Raw genomic sequence first — 16,932 nt, 5'->3', positions numbered from 1 at the left:
AGAGTCTCTGGAAGCACTCAAGTTGCATGAGGTAGGTTCTCAGGGAGTCCCCAGGTAGAGGTGAGTGGTGTTCACCAGATGGATGCAGGTTCAAGCTCAGTGTCAGTGTTGGGTCTGAGGCCACTCAGCAAATGTCCCAGGGTATACCACGTCCAGCTGCCACCCGCTGGGTCCTCACACATCTTTGAGCAGTGTACAGAAGACACAGACCTGGCATTGTTTGTAGGAGGAGAATGAAAAAGTCAAAAGAGGCTGCTTCCCAGGATTGAAGATGTCTGGAATCTGTAGTCTGAGATCAGCCGTGTGAGCTTAAGGGCTTTGCAGAGGGTCTGTGGATTTTCAAAGGCCAGAGAGCTGCTTTCTGTTGTAGATGATCCATGGATCCCCTGGGATGCCACAGGGGAGGGAGAGCATGGTGGGATCATGCAGGTGTAATCCAGTCATCATGTAGTGAAAAGTTGAGTCCCCTTATGGGTGGCTGATTTCAGCAGATTCATCCCTCCATTTCTGTCCTAAGAGAACTGAAGCTCTCTCCAGACTTCTGACCACATGCATGCTCACTGGCTTCCCAGGCAGCACTGTCCCTGCCTTCTTTCCTCCAGGCTGGGTGAGCCAGGCTGGCTGGAGTGTAGGGAAGGGAGGATAGAGGTCCATTTGGTGGGTTGAAATGCTGTGAGAACCTTTAAGGCTTAAATTTATTTTTTCTGTGTTGGCTCCCACACTACAAATAAGCAGCCAAAGTGATGCTTAGCTCACTCTCAAGGAAGCACAGTTCTGCCCTGCACCAGTGCCACACATCACCAGAGCCATGAAGGGAGCTACTGGAGGAAGAAAACAGGGCATTCCTCTCCCAGGAGTGTAACACCCTCACAGGCATGATGCTGTCTGTAGAGCTGACCACTGTTGGAGCGCTTAAGGCTTTTAGGCACAGAGTGTAATGATCTGATTTACATTTTTTAAAGATCACTCTGATTCGCATTTTCATTTTTATTCAAAATTGTTTTACTACTTTAATTTAGTTTCAATTAGGGATGACATTCAATATTAGTTTCAAGTGTACAAAATAGTGGTTAGACATTTATATAACATATAAAGTCATCTCCTGATAAGTCTAGCATGGGATATCTTTGAAAAGGGTATTAATCGTATTCATGAGGGCTCCACCCTCATAACCTAATCAACCTCAAAAGACCCACCTTTCATTTACTTTTAATCAACCGTATTTGGGTGACATTCATTAATGAAATTGCATAGGTCAGGTGTGCAATTCTATATTGCATCATCAGTAGATTGCATTGTGTGTTCACTGCCTTCAAGTCAAGTCTCCTTCCATCACCATTTATCCCCCCTATTCCCTCTTCTCCCTCCCCCACCTGTCACCCACCAACCCTACCCCCTACTCCGCACAGGCCACCACCACCTGCCACCCGACAACCACACCCAGCCCCCACCGGACTCACCACACCCCCAACCCACAGCCCCCTCCTGCGACCCCATACCACCCACGTGCCAGCTCCCATCCCCAACCACTACCGCTCACCCCTACCTCAAACTCTTACCCACACCCCTACCCACACCCCACAACCCACACCTCACACCGCACACCACCCCCCTGATTCTTGACCCCCCATTCCCCAGTCCACACGCCCTAGCCCCCACTCCCCTCCCACCACCCCCACCTACCATACCCACCCCCCAACTCCCCACCCCCAACTCCCACTCCCATCCCCCACTTCCCACTCCTAACCTCCCACCCCCACCCCCCTTCCCCTGTTTGTGATTTGACATTTGAAATGATATTTGAGATGTGTCTTGAGAGCACAGGTAGGACTTAGACAGATGAAGAAGGTGAGAATGTACTTCAGGTACAGAGAGTGGACACTCAGCCTAAAGGCAGGAGAGATGAACACTGGAGAGGCCAGAGCATATGCCCCTCAGATGCCTGTGAGTGAGGGGTCAGGGCAGGGAAACAGAAGACTCTGGCATGGAAGGAGAAGGCAGAGGGATAAGGTGACCAACCACAGAGTGGTCAGAGCAGCGGAGACAGCAGGCCCTCCATGGGAAGGCAGGGCAGTGGGGGCAGGGGACCAGGGGAGGGACCAATGGACAGGGAGGACAGGGAATGCTGTGAAGGGGCAGGGCTGGGGGACAAGGGCCCCACCATGGGGGAACAGGGGACTCTCCATGGAGGGGTGTGTTTCCCCTGTTACCTATCTCTACTCCCCTGTCCTCCCTTCCCTGGCCCCTCCATGGATGGTGCCCTAACCTCACTATCCTGCTCAGACTATGTGGGGTCCTTTGTCCTCCCTGCCCTGCTACCTCGCGAGAGGATGTCCTCTCTCCCCTGCCCTGCCATCTATCTAAGGACCTGTGCTGAAATCCTTGCTGTCTCAAAGTAGGGTTCTCTATGCCCCCAGCCTCTCCCCTCCATGGAGATATCCCTGTTCCCTCTCCTGCATGACCTGTCCCTCTATGTAGGATTCTGTCTCCTCCCTGCCCTTCTCCCTCAAACCGGGGTTACCTTTCCCCACTGCTTGCCCCCTCAAAGTGAGGTTCTCTGTCACCCTGCCCTGCCCCTTCCATGAAGGAAACCTTATCCTCCCTGCCCATCCTCCTCAAAGTGAGGTTCTCTACACCCCTGGCATGCCCCATCCATGGAGGGTTCCCTCCCTCACCTGTCCTGAAGCCTCCATGGAGGTTTCCCTGTCCCCACTGCCCTGCCCTCTCCCTGGAGTGTCCCCTCTCCTCCCTGCCCAGTCAACTCCATGGAGGATCCCCACTTTCCCAGCCCTCCCCCCTCCATGAAGATTCCCCTCTACTCTCTGACTGGCCAATCATAGAGGGTCCCGTGTTCCAAGTCCGCACTGCCCTACCCTATCAATGGAGAGTTCCCTGTTCCCTATACCCCCTTCACTTCCCCCTCCACATAGAGTTCCCATTCCCACTATCCTTGCCTTCCATGGAGGGTCCTCTCCTCCCTGCCGTGTTACCTCCATGGTAAGTCTCCTCTCCTCTTTACCTGAAACATCCATGCATTGTCCCCTCTACTCTTTATTCTCTCCCTCCATGGAAGGTCCCTTCTCCTCCCTGTCGTCTCCCCTCCATGGAGGGTCCCTTGTCCTCCCTGCCCAGCCCCCTCCATGGAGGGTCACCTCTCCTCTCAGTCTTCTTCCCTCAATGGAGTGTCTCCTCTCCTCCCTGCCCTACCCCTCCATGGAGGGTCCCCTGCCCCACCTGTCCTGTAGCCTCAATGGAGGGTTCCTTGCCCACTGCCCTGTCTCCTCCACGGAGGGTCCCCACTTCCTCTGCCCTCCCTCCTTCATGCAGTGTCCCCTCTCCTCCCTGCCCAGCCCATTGTTTGGGGTTCCCTGTTTCCCGTCCCCACTGCCCTGCCCCCTCCATGGAGGGTCCCCTCTCCTCCTCTCCCTTCCCACTCCATGGAGGTTCCCTTGTCCTTCCCGCAGAGCCACTTAAATTGAGGGTCCCCTCTTCTCCCTTCCCTGTCCCCTATACTCCCCCCTCCATGGAGGATACCTTCTCCTTCTTGACCCATCGCCTCCATGGAGGTTCCCATCTCTTCCCTGCCCTTCCTCTCCCTGGAAATATCCTTCTCCTCCCTGATCTGTCCCCTTTATTGAGGGTCCCCTCTCCTCCCTGTCTAGCCCATCCCTGTAGGGTTCTCTGTCCCCGTCCCTGCCCTCTCCTCCCTGGCCTGTACCCTCCACTGAGGGATCCTTCTCCTCCCTGAACTGTGGCCTCCGTGTAGGGTCCTGACTCCTCCTTACCTGTCCCCTCCATGGAGGGTTCCAATAACCCTACACTCCCCCCTCCATGGAGGGTACCTTCTCCTCCATGACCCATCTCCTCCATGGATGTTCCGATCTCCTCCCTGTCTTGTCCCCTCCAGGAAGGGTCCCATCTCCTCCCTGCCCTTACCTCCATGAAGGGTCCCCTCCATGAAGGGTTCCCACGTCCTCCCTGCCCTTCCCATGCATGGAGGGTCCCCTCTGCTCCCTACCCTGCCCCCTCCTTGGAGGGTCCCATCTAATCCCTGCCCTTTCCTCCCATGAAGGATCCCACCTCCTCCCTGCCCTTCCCCTCCATGGGGGGTCCCATCTGCTCCCTACCCTGCTCCCTCCATGGATGGTCGCCTCTCCTCCCTGCCCTTCCCCTCCACTGAGGGTCCCCTCTGCTCCCTACCCTGCCCCCTCCATGGAGGGTACAATCTCCTCTCTGTCCTGCCCCTCCATGGAGGGTCCACTCTCCTCCCTGCCCTTCCCCTCCATGGAGGGTCCCCTCTGCTCCCTGCCCTACCCCCTCCATGGAAGGTACAATCTCCTCCCTGTCCTGCCCCTCCATGGAGGGTCCCCTCTACTCCCTTCGCTTCCACTCCATGGAGGGTCCCATCTGCTCCCTACCCTGCCCCCTCTATGGAGGGTCCCATCTCTTCCCTGCCCTTCCCCTCCATAAAGGGTCACCCTTCCTTCCTGCCCTTCCGCTCCATGGAGAGTCCCCTCTCCTCCCTGCCCTTCCCCTCCATGAAGGGTCCCATCTCCTCCATAACTGTCCCTTCCATGGAGGGTTCCCTGTAACCACTGCCCTGCACCCTCCATGGAGGGTCCCCTTTTGTCCCTGCCCTGTACCCTCCATGGAGAGTCCCTTCTCCTCCCGGCCCACCCCTCCATGGAGGGTCCCATTCCTCCCTGCCTGTCCCCTCCATTGAGGGTCCCCTCTCCTCCCTGCTTTCTCCCCTCCATGGTGTGTCTGCTCTCCTCCCTGCCTTCTCCCCTCCATGGAGGGTCCTATCTCCTCCCAGCCTGTCCCCTCCATTGAGGGTCCGCTCTCCTCCCTGGCTGTCCCCCCATGGAGGGTCCCCTCTCCTCCCTGCCTTCTCCCCTCCATGGAGGGTCCCCTCTCCTCCCTTCCCTTCCCCTCCATGGAGGGTCCCATCTGCTCCCTACCCTGCCCCCTCCACGGAGGGTCCCATCTCTTCCCTGCCGTTCCCCTCCATGGAGGGTCCCCTCTGCTCCCTGCCCTTCTCCTCCATGGAGGGTCCTATCTCCTCCATAACTGTCCCTTCCATGGAGGGTTCCCTGTCACCATTGCCCTGCACCCTCCATGGAGGGTCCCCTTTTGTCCTTGCCCTGTACCCTCCATGGAGAGTCCCTTCTCCTCCCGGCCCACCCCTCCATGGAGGGTCCCTTTCCTCCCTGCATGTTCCCTCAAAGGAGGGTGCCCTGTCACCACTGCCCTGCACCCTTCATGGAGGGTCCCCTTTTTTCCCTGCCCTGTACCCTCCATGGAGAGTCCCTTCTCCTCCCGGCCCACCCCTCCATGGAGGGTCCCACTCCTCCCTGCCTGTCCCCTCCATTGAGGGTCCCCTCTCCTCCCTGCCTTCTCCCCTCCATGGAGTGCCTGCTCTCCTCCTTGCCTTCTCCCCTCCATGGAGGGTCCTATCTCCTCACTGCCTGTCCCCACCATTGAGGGTCCGCTCTCCTCCCTGGCTGTCCCCCCATGGAGGGTCCCCTCTCCTCCCTGCCTTCTCCCCTCCATAGAGTGTCTGCTCTCCTCCTTGCCTTCTCCCCTCCATGGAGGGTCCCCTCTCCTCCCTGCCTGTCCCCTCAATGGAGGGTCCTTTTCCTCCCTGCATGTTCCCTCAAAGGAGGGTGCCCTGTCCCCACTGCCCTGCACCCTTCATGGAGGGTGCCCTTTTGTCCCTGACCTGTACCCTCCATGGAGAGTCCCCTCTCCTCCCTGCCCACCCCTCCATGGAGGGCCCCCACTCCTTCCTACCTGTCCCCTCCATGGAGGGTCCCTCCTCCTCCCTGCCCGCTCCCCTCCATGGAGGGTCCCCTCTCCTCCCTCCCCTCTCCCCTCCATGGAGGGTCCCCTGTCCTCCCTGCCCTGCCCCCTCCATGGAGGGTTTACTGCCTCCCCTACCCTGTCCTCTCCATGGAAGGACCCCTTCCCCCTGCCATGCCCCCTCCATGCAGGGTCTTCTGGTTCCCTGCCCTGTCCCATCACTCACAGGGTCTGAGAGGCATGTGCTCTGGTCCCCAGTGTTCATCTGTCCTGCCTCCAGGCCGTGTCCACTGTCTGCACCTGAAGCACATCTCACCGTCTTCATCTGCCCAAATCCTCCCGGGCTCTCAGGACACATGTCAAATATCATTTCAAATGTCAAATCACCGAGTGATCTTTAAAAAATATAAATCAGATCCCCCTATTCTCGTGCCTAAAAGCCTTCCTGCTGTGACAGCATTTTCAACCCACACTAGGGCCCTCTATGCCCCCCCCCCCCTCTGCTGTTCCCAGCCAGCCTGGCTGTCCTTGCCCTGGGGCACTGCCTCTCCTTTTGGGGTGGCTTCCCCAGGTCTCCATGGGGCCAGCTCTGTCTCAACAGCCATGTCTCAGTTTAAATATGTTGGGGAGCCCTTTCCTAAGCCTTCTGGGGAGTCACTTTGCTCAGGAGCCCCCATCTAGCCCCATGGTATATCACCGTCAGTAGGTCACAATAGTAACAGAGGTCAGAATGGTAAGACAGGTCATAGAGGTAACCTAGCCACCATGCCAGGTCAGCCATGTGGGCCAACCTCTCAAGTTTTCTGGTGGTGGTGTTGTTAAAAATCAGTGAATAAACATTTATTGACACCAACACACCCCAGGTCCTCTACAGAAAGCACAGGAGGTGTGTCTCCCCCCGAGGTCCTGGCCCTCAGTAACCAGGTGTTCTTCAAAGTGAAAACTGGCTGGGAAGGAGGGGCAGAGAAGCCAGGGAGGGACCCCATTTGAGTTGCTGGCTTTGAGGCTGGAGGAAGGGATCAAAAGCCAAGATTTTTGGGAGCCCCAGGAAGCTGGGAGTGGCTTTGGCAGGGAACAGAAGGGAACTGTGCCATAAGGAAGGGAATCTGCCACCTCCCCATGAGCAGGCCCCCCGAGGCCTCCTGGGAGGAGGGCAACCCAATGAACCACCTCAGGTTTCTGACCCACAGCACCTGGGACCCCACACTTTGTCCTGTGAACCTCTGCCTTTAAAGTCATAGGTCAGGGCACCAATAGAAATCCTTTGTGCCCCTGTGGCTCCCTAGTCATATAAGCTAAGTCTGTTTTCTTCATGGCTCTTCCTGTCCTCTGAAATAAAGTGTGGCCTTGGTTCTTGTTCACCTGTCTGTCTCTCAGGCCCTCTCAGCACCTGAAAGGTGACCTGTGAAGGCCCTGCCCCGAGATCCAGGTAGACATCACACACTTGCTGAATGAATTCCTGAGCAAAGAGCTCTTTTTTGATTTCCTTTATTTCATATTTGTAATAAACCTGATTCATTAACATGTACATACATATGATATCTTAATCCTCTTTAGGACATCCCACATAGATTCATGAATTTTTAAAATATCTTAATTTTTTGGTCAAAACCCATGTCTCAATTTCTTGTTCAGAAATGCAGTAGCTGCTTTATGACCTGCCTTGGGGAGGAGAGGGCTCTGACTGCAGACCAGGTTCACGCCAGGATGTGGCTCCTGTTCCTGGTCCTTCGCAGGCCAGCCCTTTTGGCCTCTGGTGACCAGTTTACCCATGATGCACCTTTACACCTCATCTTCTGTTCACCAGCCTGGTGTTGCTTCCTCAGTTGGGCACAAGGTGCAATATACAGATCCTGTCACATAGAACCCACACCTAAAACCTGTATGTTCTTGTTGACCAATGTCACACTAGTGGATTTAATAGATAAAAATATTCTTTAAAAAATCACATATTAGTTATTTTGCAGATTGAAACTGGTTCAGGGAGATGAAGTGACTGCTCTGAGGTTCCCCAATATTCCCACTGCTCATGATTCTGAATGCCCAGCACTTTCTTCTCTTTTCCCATTAGAGTTCAAAGGCCCTGCCTTTTAGAAATCCAAAGAAGCTGAAAAAACAGTAGGAAGCTTCAAACCTCCTTTAGAAAGCAAACTTTAAGTCGGCAGAGTGGAACATCTTCTCTGTCAGTGTTTCTTTGCTTCTTTCTTCACTCATTTGCCAAATGTATGTTTTACAGACATTTCTAGAACTGACCTTTTCAGTACTGGATCTCCCTCTCAGAAGGTGCCTAGGCCTGTGCTGGGACCAAAGAGCCCCCAGTGCTGAGTGGGAATTCAGCAATGACTTTTGAAGGTTTCTTTTTAAGAAATACATACAAATTCTGATTTTACTTTAATCACTAGATACAGTGGAGCCTTGACTTACTAGTTTAATTCATTCTGAGACCAAGCTCGTTAAGGAGCTCGTTAAGGTGCTCCTTAACTCAAATTACTCTGTCAACTCAATGCAAAAAATCAGCCAAGAGACAGCTGGTATCTCAAAAAACTCCTTAGTGGGGACACTTGTAAGTCAAGGCCCCCGTGTGCTAGGAAGGGCTCTCTCCTCACAAGAGCCTTTATGCTATTTTCACAAGACACTTGCTCAGTGTCTGGTGAAAGGAAGCTCAGCTTATTTCACAGAAACACAACAGCTAAAACCACAGCACTATTTTCATAATAAGAAATTTCCTTTGCACATTGTAGCGAGGAAGAAACACCTTTAAGAAGAAATGTCAGATAGAGTTACAGTTTTGCATGAATAAAGATAAGTAGGGCTCAAAGTTGCAAATATATTCAGTATGTTAAATGTGCAGAAGCAATATAGCTTATTTACTTGTTTCTAAATGAATTTGCTCTTGAGTCCCCCACCAAAGGATAGAGGGGAGAGGAGCAAAAGAAAATATTTAGCCCAGTTTAATATCTGAGTTCAGCCTCATGAAGGGAATCCTGTCTTTAAATGAACCCAGTGCCTTTCCCATTGGTGTTATATGGGATGGGAGGCGGAGCTATTTTGTTTTTCTGGCAACAGGGGCAGAGTCTTTGTATCTCCTATTGTCTCTCAGGGAGTAGCTAGCCTGGGTCCCTGCCTGGGGTCCTACTCCAGGTTTCCTTCTGGAGTTCTACTCAGCCAGAGAGTGAGGACATGCAGCATCCCTCCTGGGGGCTCCCAGTCTGCCCAGATAATCCCAGGGGAGCAGTCCTCAGCCCTCCAATTCTAACCCCAGTGTCTGTGTGTCCCCCTCTCCCCTCTGAGAGTCCTGGCTGCAGAGGAGGGGGCAGGAGGCATCTGCAGTTCCCTGTCCTCAATCTCTTCATTTGTTCCCACAGTTACCAGAGCTCAGAAGGCTTTGCTTCTCCTTCCTATCCATAAAGACCTTCCCCGATGGAAAATTTGAGAACATTGGAATTCAGGGCAGGTAAATGCTTTTCAAGAGCATGCAAGTGTATACAAAGTATTTGAGAAAATTAATTTCGAAATTCCACATTTCTTTTAGGTGCTGCTTTCACATTTGGTCTGCCTGAGGAGTCATCTGTGATTTTTTTTTTTCCATCTCACCTTTCACAGTCTCTTCTCTCATTTTAGTTAAGAAAACCATGCCTTCCCCACCTCCTCCCAGAAATCTTACCATTGCCCCTGGGGGTGACACTCTCCAGCCCTCTGAAGTATGAGTGCATGCCAACTAATCATACTGCATGAAGTAAACCCTATCTGAGAAGGAATTCTTAGGGTAATCTGAAGGCAGCAGGAAAAACAAAAGCAGAGACTTCAGAGATAGTTGGAGCCTCGGTCACCTCCAGCTACACAAATGTTAAACACAGCCTGACACCTGGCCAGACAGTGTAAAATCTCACAGTGCTCAAAATGGTTGATAAAAGGGAAAAATGGATTATTTTTTTGTTAAATAAACATCAGCATAATAAGAACTAAAAAAACCTAGTTTTCTTCCATAATTCAGGCACTTTACATGTATTGTTCTAATCCCACAATGGTCCCCATGTGCCTCCCATTTTAGAAAGCAGAGAACTGAATTCAGAGAACTGAAGACAGGAGGCCAGAATTGGTGGGGCTCCAAATCCAGCCAAGTCAGCTCCCCCAGAGCAAGCTGCCTCCTGTGTCCAGGTTTTCCTTGTCCTCCCTGATGGAAAGTATGAGTTTCTGTTCCTAAGACTCATGCTGGTGTCTTCATGAATTTCAACCAATTTCCTAAAGAACCAGTGGGAAAAGAATTTTTACGGTTAAGGACTAGCAATAGGGATACAGAGGAGACTCTCATTCAGAACAATTGGAGCATAGAAAATGTTTACAGATCTGCTTCCGAATAAATGAATGAATGTCACCCTGGGCTCAATGTTTAGACAGGTGCAGCTACAGAGAGAATCCAGAGACCACTCCGCTGCTCTGTAGACATGGGAGCATCCTACGAATGACACTTGCCTTGACACCTGCCTTGGTGACAAGAATTATGCAGACGGCTTGAGCGGATATACAAAACATTTTATACATCGAAAAAATCTTTAGTTGTGTTTTTTTTTTAAGTGAATTACTGAATCTTCTGAAACTTATTTTGGCTTTTGCAAAAGTTCAAAAAATTTCACATTCTTTTTATAGTTTCTTCTTTTATTCATTTTTCCCCTGATATTGGAAAAAGATAAAAAATAAAGGCATGTTCAAAGAACATAAAATCTGCCATAATTTCACATCCCACAGTTAACAGATAATAGTATGATCTTTTTCCTTTGTTTCTTTTACATATATATATATATATATATATATATATATATATATATGTATATATATATATATCTCTTATAAAATTGCAAAATTTGGAATTATATATTCAAATGTGTATATACATATATTTATGAAAATATAAGTACACATACTTTTTGCTTCCTCTTGTTCTTAATATTATGCCATAAACCTTCCTGCACATTCTAAGAAAAGACTATTTTAATGGCTTTGTAATATTCCAGCATATGTTTAAATCACAATTCAGAGAACCCAAACTCTATCGCTGGACATTTAAGTTTTTTCCACTTGTTCAGCATTATGAATAATAGGAAGAATCAGCACTTTCTAAAACTTTCTCCATTTTTTAAATGAAAGGAAATTAATTTTAAAATCACTAGAAAATCTGTGAGAATAGAAATGTTTTATTTTGCACTGCTCAGCAGTGTACCCAGCAGGCACATATGGCTATTGAGCTCTTGATAGGTGGTTAGTGCCACTTAGGAGTGTGATTTCTCCTTTTACTTCATTTTAAATTAGCCTCATGTGGGTAATGACTACCTTATTGGTCACAGCAGAACTTGAGAGCGCCGAATCCTAAGCACTAGACCACCAGAGACTGTGGTACACATAATGAACAACATAAACTGATGAACAAAATCAGATCCAGAGACAGAGAAACATCTATCAGACCACCAACCTCAGAGGGAATGTAGGGGAGGGTGGGGGTAAGAGGGAGAGATCAACCAAAGGACTTATTTGCATGCATATAGGCCTAACCAATGGACACAGACAACAGGGAGGTGAGGGCATGAGTGGGAAGGATGGGGAGGGTAATGTGGGGATAAGAACACATTTGTAATAACTTAATGAATAAATAAATCTTAGAAAAACAAACAAACAAACAGAAACCAACAAAGCAGAACTTGACACTTGGGAGCTCAATGCACTGCTTTGAGAATTTGCTTGTATGCAGGAATACCCCCATCTTGTGGTCTTTTAGAATATTGCTTCTGAAATATTGGGAACTTAGGTGTATTAGCAAGTATGAGCAAGTATTTTTTCTTATAACTTCAGAAGGTTCATAAACCATAAGAGTCATCTGGTAGATTATGTAAAGTATCTGGAAGTTTAAAGACTGGCGTGACTAAAAGACAGTGAGTACACAGGGCAAATGAATTGCAGAGGACAGTAAATATTTAGAAAAACACTAAGAATAGAGTCACTCTTTTGATTGGGACACAGGGAGGATTTTAAACAGAGGGACCTTGTTATCTTCCAAGTCCAACAATATTACTATTTGCAGATAAGGCTTCATATGGTTATTCCTAGAATTAGTATAATTGGGAAATGATCACATTTAGGCATCAAGGATATCTTTTTCCAAGAATGGCGAAATGTGAAGAGTTCCTGGAAGTTGGTTCATCCTTGAAATACCCTTGAAACAGATTTCATTGGAGATTTATCCCTAAAGCACACCCCTTTGGGGCATGTTACCAAATATCCAGGATGCTACTTTAATATCCAGGTTTCAGAGCAGACCGTGACTTCCTAGTTCATTAGTTGATGCTCAATCACTGAGCAAGACTAGCTAGGCATATTTTGTTGATTTTAAAGTGTGCAATATGCGACATTTAAAATCATTTGAAATCCAAATACAGTGCTAATAATAACGCACACGGCCTTCATCTACTCTGTGTAGGACAAGGGTCCGCAAACTTCCTGTGTCAAGGGTTTGGTAGTAAATGGTTTGGGCTCTGTAGACAATACCATCTTGGTCATAACTACTCAACTCTGCCATTGTAACATGCAAGTAGCCAATGACAATGTGTAAATGATTGTGCATGACTGCTCCCAGTAAAACGGTAATTATGGACACCAAACAGTAATTATGGACACCAAAATGTTAATTTCATATTATGTTTATGTATCAAAAATATTCTTTTCATTGTTTTCTAACTTTTAAAAAGTGAATAAAAATGATTCTTATCTCATGTGACATATATAAACAGGCAATAGTCCAGATTTCACCCGCTGACTATAACTTCCTGACACCTGGTACACAGACAATATAATGACATACACTCCTTTATAACATCTACAAAAAAATTATTTCCTTCTTTAATATAAAATATTTAATAAAATAAGTCAAAAATTAAAAGCTCAGATATTGTACATGATGATGAGCAAACCAGTGACCTAATGGAAAATTCTGGCTCTCGACAGTGACTTGGTCAGAATGCAGAAGTGTCCTGTGTTGAAGTTATTCTGCAGGGACAGACTGTCAGTAAGCAATGCTGGGTGGAGGAACTAACCCAGACTCCTGAGCACAGCAGGATGGCAGCAAGGAGCCCAGGGTGGCCTCTTGGTACTGTCCAGAGGCGCCACCAGGTGGCGCTGCAGCGGCAAACCATCCTGGCAGGCCAGCCTGGCAGATGTGGCCACAGGTGCCCACATGGGTGAGGGGGACAAGCCTGGGGTACCGTGAGTCACAGGAACCGCTGGGCTTCCTGGCTCCTGCTGCTGCCTCGTCCGGGTCCGCCAGGGTCCCGCGGGCGGAGGAGCCGTTGGAGGGCGAGCCCAGCTGGTGTGGAGCCGCCCCCGCTGCCAGACCAAGTGCATCTGCCTGGAGTCCAGGCCACCATCCTGCAGGCGCTCCTCTCCCGCATGTGGGCTGGATCCACTTGCTCATCTGAGGGAGGAGCTGGAGCGGAAACTGGTGAGGGGCAGCAATGGGCCAGACCACCTTCCTCAATGTCACCAAGGTGAGTGCCCTCCTGCGCACCTGCCCAGCGACTCCACCTAAAAGCCTAGTCGACCCCCCGTTCCACCCCCCACCCCCAACTGTGTGCGGGTTCCAGCCTATTTGGCACCTCCCAGGTGCTAGGACTTGGAGTGTCCCATGTGGTAGTGGCTGTTGTGGGCGGGAAGGGCTCATTCCAAGGGTGAACTTGGGTTTGTCAGGTATTTAAAACGCTTGGAGGATTGGGGTTTCCCTGGGCCTTGCTCTGTGGGGGCAGCCAAGGTGTCACTTTCCCGAAGGGTGGGACTTGGAGAGCCCCAGGGTCCTGGGAGAAAGCAGGAGAGTGGAGAGGCTCCATCAGGTCGCCACCTGGGACCAAGAGCTCCAGTGCGAGACCAAGAGCCCCCTGTGGGCTCCTTCCCTGAGCTGGGCTGGTCCCCTGTCCTTCTGTGGCAGGTTGCATGTGCTCCGTGGACCTGGAGGAGTGGTGGCTGCTGAGCTGAAAGGAGGCAGCTGGGGACAGAGTTCCAGCCAGACCCCAGCAGGGCCCCCTGTCTATTAAGCCAGGCAGTGAGGGGTCCTGCTTCTCCAGGGCTTGTGTCTCAAGCCAGGGGACAAGACGGATCTGTAGTCCCCAGAAAGTTAACTACCTGGTCAAATAGGGTTTGTGTGTGTGTGTGTGTGTGGGTGTGTGGTGGGGGGGGGGCGGTGAGAAGCAGAGGAGCCAGCCTCTCCTTTGGGGGAGCCAATGAGAAGCGCCTCCAGTCCAGTGGTTGGCACTGGAGACCCAGGCCGTGAAGGAGCTGGGGCAGATTGTGTGGCTGGCTGTTTCTCTGACTGCCTCCCCCCCCCACCCACACCGAGTCCTCAGAACCCCCGCCTTCACGTGACTCCTGTTTGCTCGCCTGTGGCCTGTGGGTCCCAAGCAGCTGGGCTGAGGCCATGATGGCCGCTGTGTTCACGGACGTGCACCAGAAGGCAGCTGTGTGTGTGTGGAGGGGGGGGGGGGCCGTATTTGGTGGCCTGGCTCTGCCCAGAGACAGGCTCTGGGGAGGCAGGGCTGCCGCAGGGCGCACTGGGTGGGCCTCGGGCTCAGCATGTCTCAAGTTGGGCTTCGCATACCGCCCTGCCTTCAGCAGCTTCCCCCTCAGGGGCTGACAGAGCTGGAGGGCATCCTCCCTTTGCTCCTGGCGGGTGTAGCTGGTGTGGAGGCTGAGGGAGGGAGGTTCACAAAGGTAGGTCAGCGGGGTGGATGCCAGAGGTGCCAGGGGGCTGAGATGTTGTGGGAGGCAGGCAGACCAGTTGGCCAGGCCCTGCCAAGACCCAGGGACAGGGGTGTCGGGGGGACCTGGGATGAGAACAGTCAGCTAAGAGGGGTGGGCACATTCCAGATCCATTCCAGACCCAGGTTCAGGGGAGCGATTACCTGTGGGAAGGAGAGAGAGAGGAGGGGTCCAGCCCGCACCCCAGGTTTTGGCTTCTGTGATTGACAGCTGGTGGCCTTGCATAAGCAGGGAGCCCAGAGGAGTCAGGGACAGTGGAGAAGCCTGCAGCCCAGGCAGGGGGTCTAAGGCAGCGACCTCAGGCCTGAAGCTCAGGAGCGGTCAGTGCTGGGGAGCAGGTGGCTCAGCCCTGCAGAGGAGCAGGGAGGGGGCTGCCTCCATGGTGGAACCTGGGAGCGAGCACACAGGGAACTCCAATGAGTGTTTGTGGAAAGGATGAGGGGGGACCCAGGGACCGGCCAGTGTGCGCCCTGAAGAGCTGTCCCAGAGGGGAGAGAATCAGGGGACAGAGGCTGAGAGCTCCCAGGGGTGACCGGTCAGGTTCAGACCCTGCAACAGCCAATGGCGGAGGGGAGGCGGCCTGCAGGGGTCCACATGCTCAGTTTGGCTCCCATCTTTGGGGAGGGCAGCTCGCAGAGGGGGCGGCTCCCCCAGGGGCAGGGCCTTGGAAAGAAGGGGAAAGGAGGCCACAGGAAGCACCTTACAGAAGAGGCTGGTGAGGGAGGAGGGACACGCAGGCGGCAGCTGGACGGGCCGCCATGAGGTCAGGTCAGGGGGGGATCTTCACCTGTCGTCCTCCTCCCTCCTCGGCCTCTTCCTAGTTGAGTGGCCTTGGAATACCCAAGGATCATTGTAAGCTGAGCTCCTGCTGTGATAGAAATCCCAAATCAAAATGGGATTCCACTTAGAGGGACTTAAAATACACCAAGGCCTGGGAAGAGCGGCTGCCTGGGAAACAGGAAAACTGGCTTCCCCTTCTCTGGCCTCCTGGCCGAGGGAGGTCTGCATTCCAGGGGCCCAGGACCCGGGGACGGACGCAGGGACCCCGGAGCCCGGGCATCGCTGCCAGTGACGAGCGGTGAGGAAATGCAGGACTCAATTCTACTCCAACTCATTTTATTACAAACCCATCCTTGTGTTCCACAATCAATGGCTAATCAGTACAGGTCACAGCACTCGGAGACAAAACACTTTTGCACACCCAGTTCTTTGTCAGCACATTAAGGCCAAAGGAAAACCTCTTTATAGAGCCCGGGTCCCCAGGCCAAGCCCATCCCAGGAGAGCACCTTAGGAAACCGGAAACCATGTGTCAGGAAACCGGCCATATACACACTAGAGGTGTGACTCCCAAAGAGAAAGATTGATGCCAACTGATGTCAATATAGGCTGTCCCCCAAAAAGGTAAAGAGAGGTAGGGCTGCTGATGGAAAATGAGTCCCCATTGTAGGTAAATAGGGGCTGTCCCCCAAAAAGTTAGAGGTTGGGCTGCTGATGGACAATGAGTCCCCACTGGATGTAAATACGGGCTGTCCCCCAAAAAAGTAAAGTGGGTTGGGCTGCTGATGGAAAATGAGTCCCCATTGGTTGTAAATATGGGCTGTCCCCCAAAAAGGTAAAGAGAGGTTGGGCTGCTGATGGACAATGAGTCCCCATTGAATGTAAATACAGGCTGTCCCCCAAAACAGGTACAAAGAGGTCAGACAACTGATGGAAAATTCTCTCTATTGAATGTACATGTAGTATCCCCCCAAAATGTAGACACATTAACAGCTGATAACGCACTTAATTTTCACTTCTTTTCAGTTTGAACAGATTTGAAGAAATCAGTGAAGACGGTAGGATTTGAACGAAGACCATGTCTCCACAGGACTTTTTATGGGGACACAGAAAAGATAAAGTTGAGGGGACCCAACACCCAGCAATCGAGGAATCGAGGGCAGCTATTGAGAGAGATGCGTACAGACACCGAACCGAAGGAACGATTCTTGATGTGTGCGGCTCCGTGGCTGCGTCAGTTCTGGTCCAGGCGCTGCTGCTGCTGAAGCAATGGAACCGCACACACCGAGAATCGCTGCGTTCGGTGTTTCTGCGCATCCTCTGTCCACAGCGGCCCTGGATGCCTGGACTGGGGCCCGTTCGGGACCAGACACTTCATCCTGGATGTGTCCCCATCACAAAGCCAGAGGATACATCTTCTTGGTTCCAAGCTGAGTCTGGCTTCACCCATTACATCAAATCCGCTCACCCTGAAAAGGAGGGAAAACTGAGTTCTCAGCTGTTAAAGTGCGTGTACATTTGGTGGACAGCCAGCCTGTGGTACATCCATTTGGGGGACA

The sequence above is a fragment of the Myotis nattereri genome (genome assembly GCF_964212035.1).
Source record: "Myotis nattereri genome assembly, chromosome: 10".
NCBI lineage: Eukaryota > Metazoa > Chordata > Mammalia > Chiroptera > Vespertilionidae > Myotis > Myotis nattereri.
The sequence above is the reverse complement of the archived record's forward strand: the minus strand, read 5'-3'. Positions refer to the sequence as shown.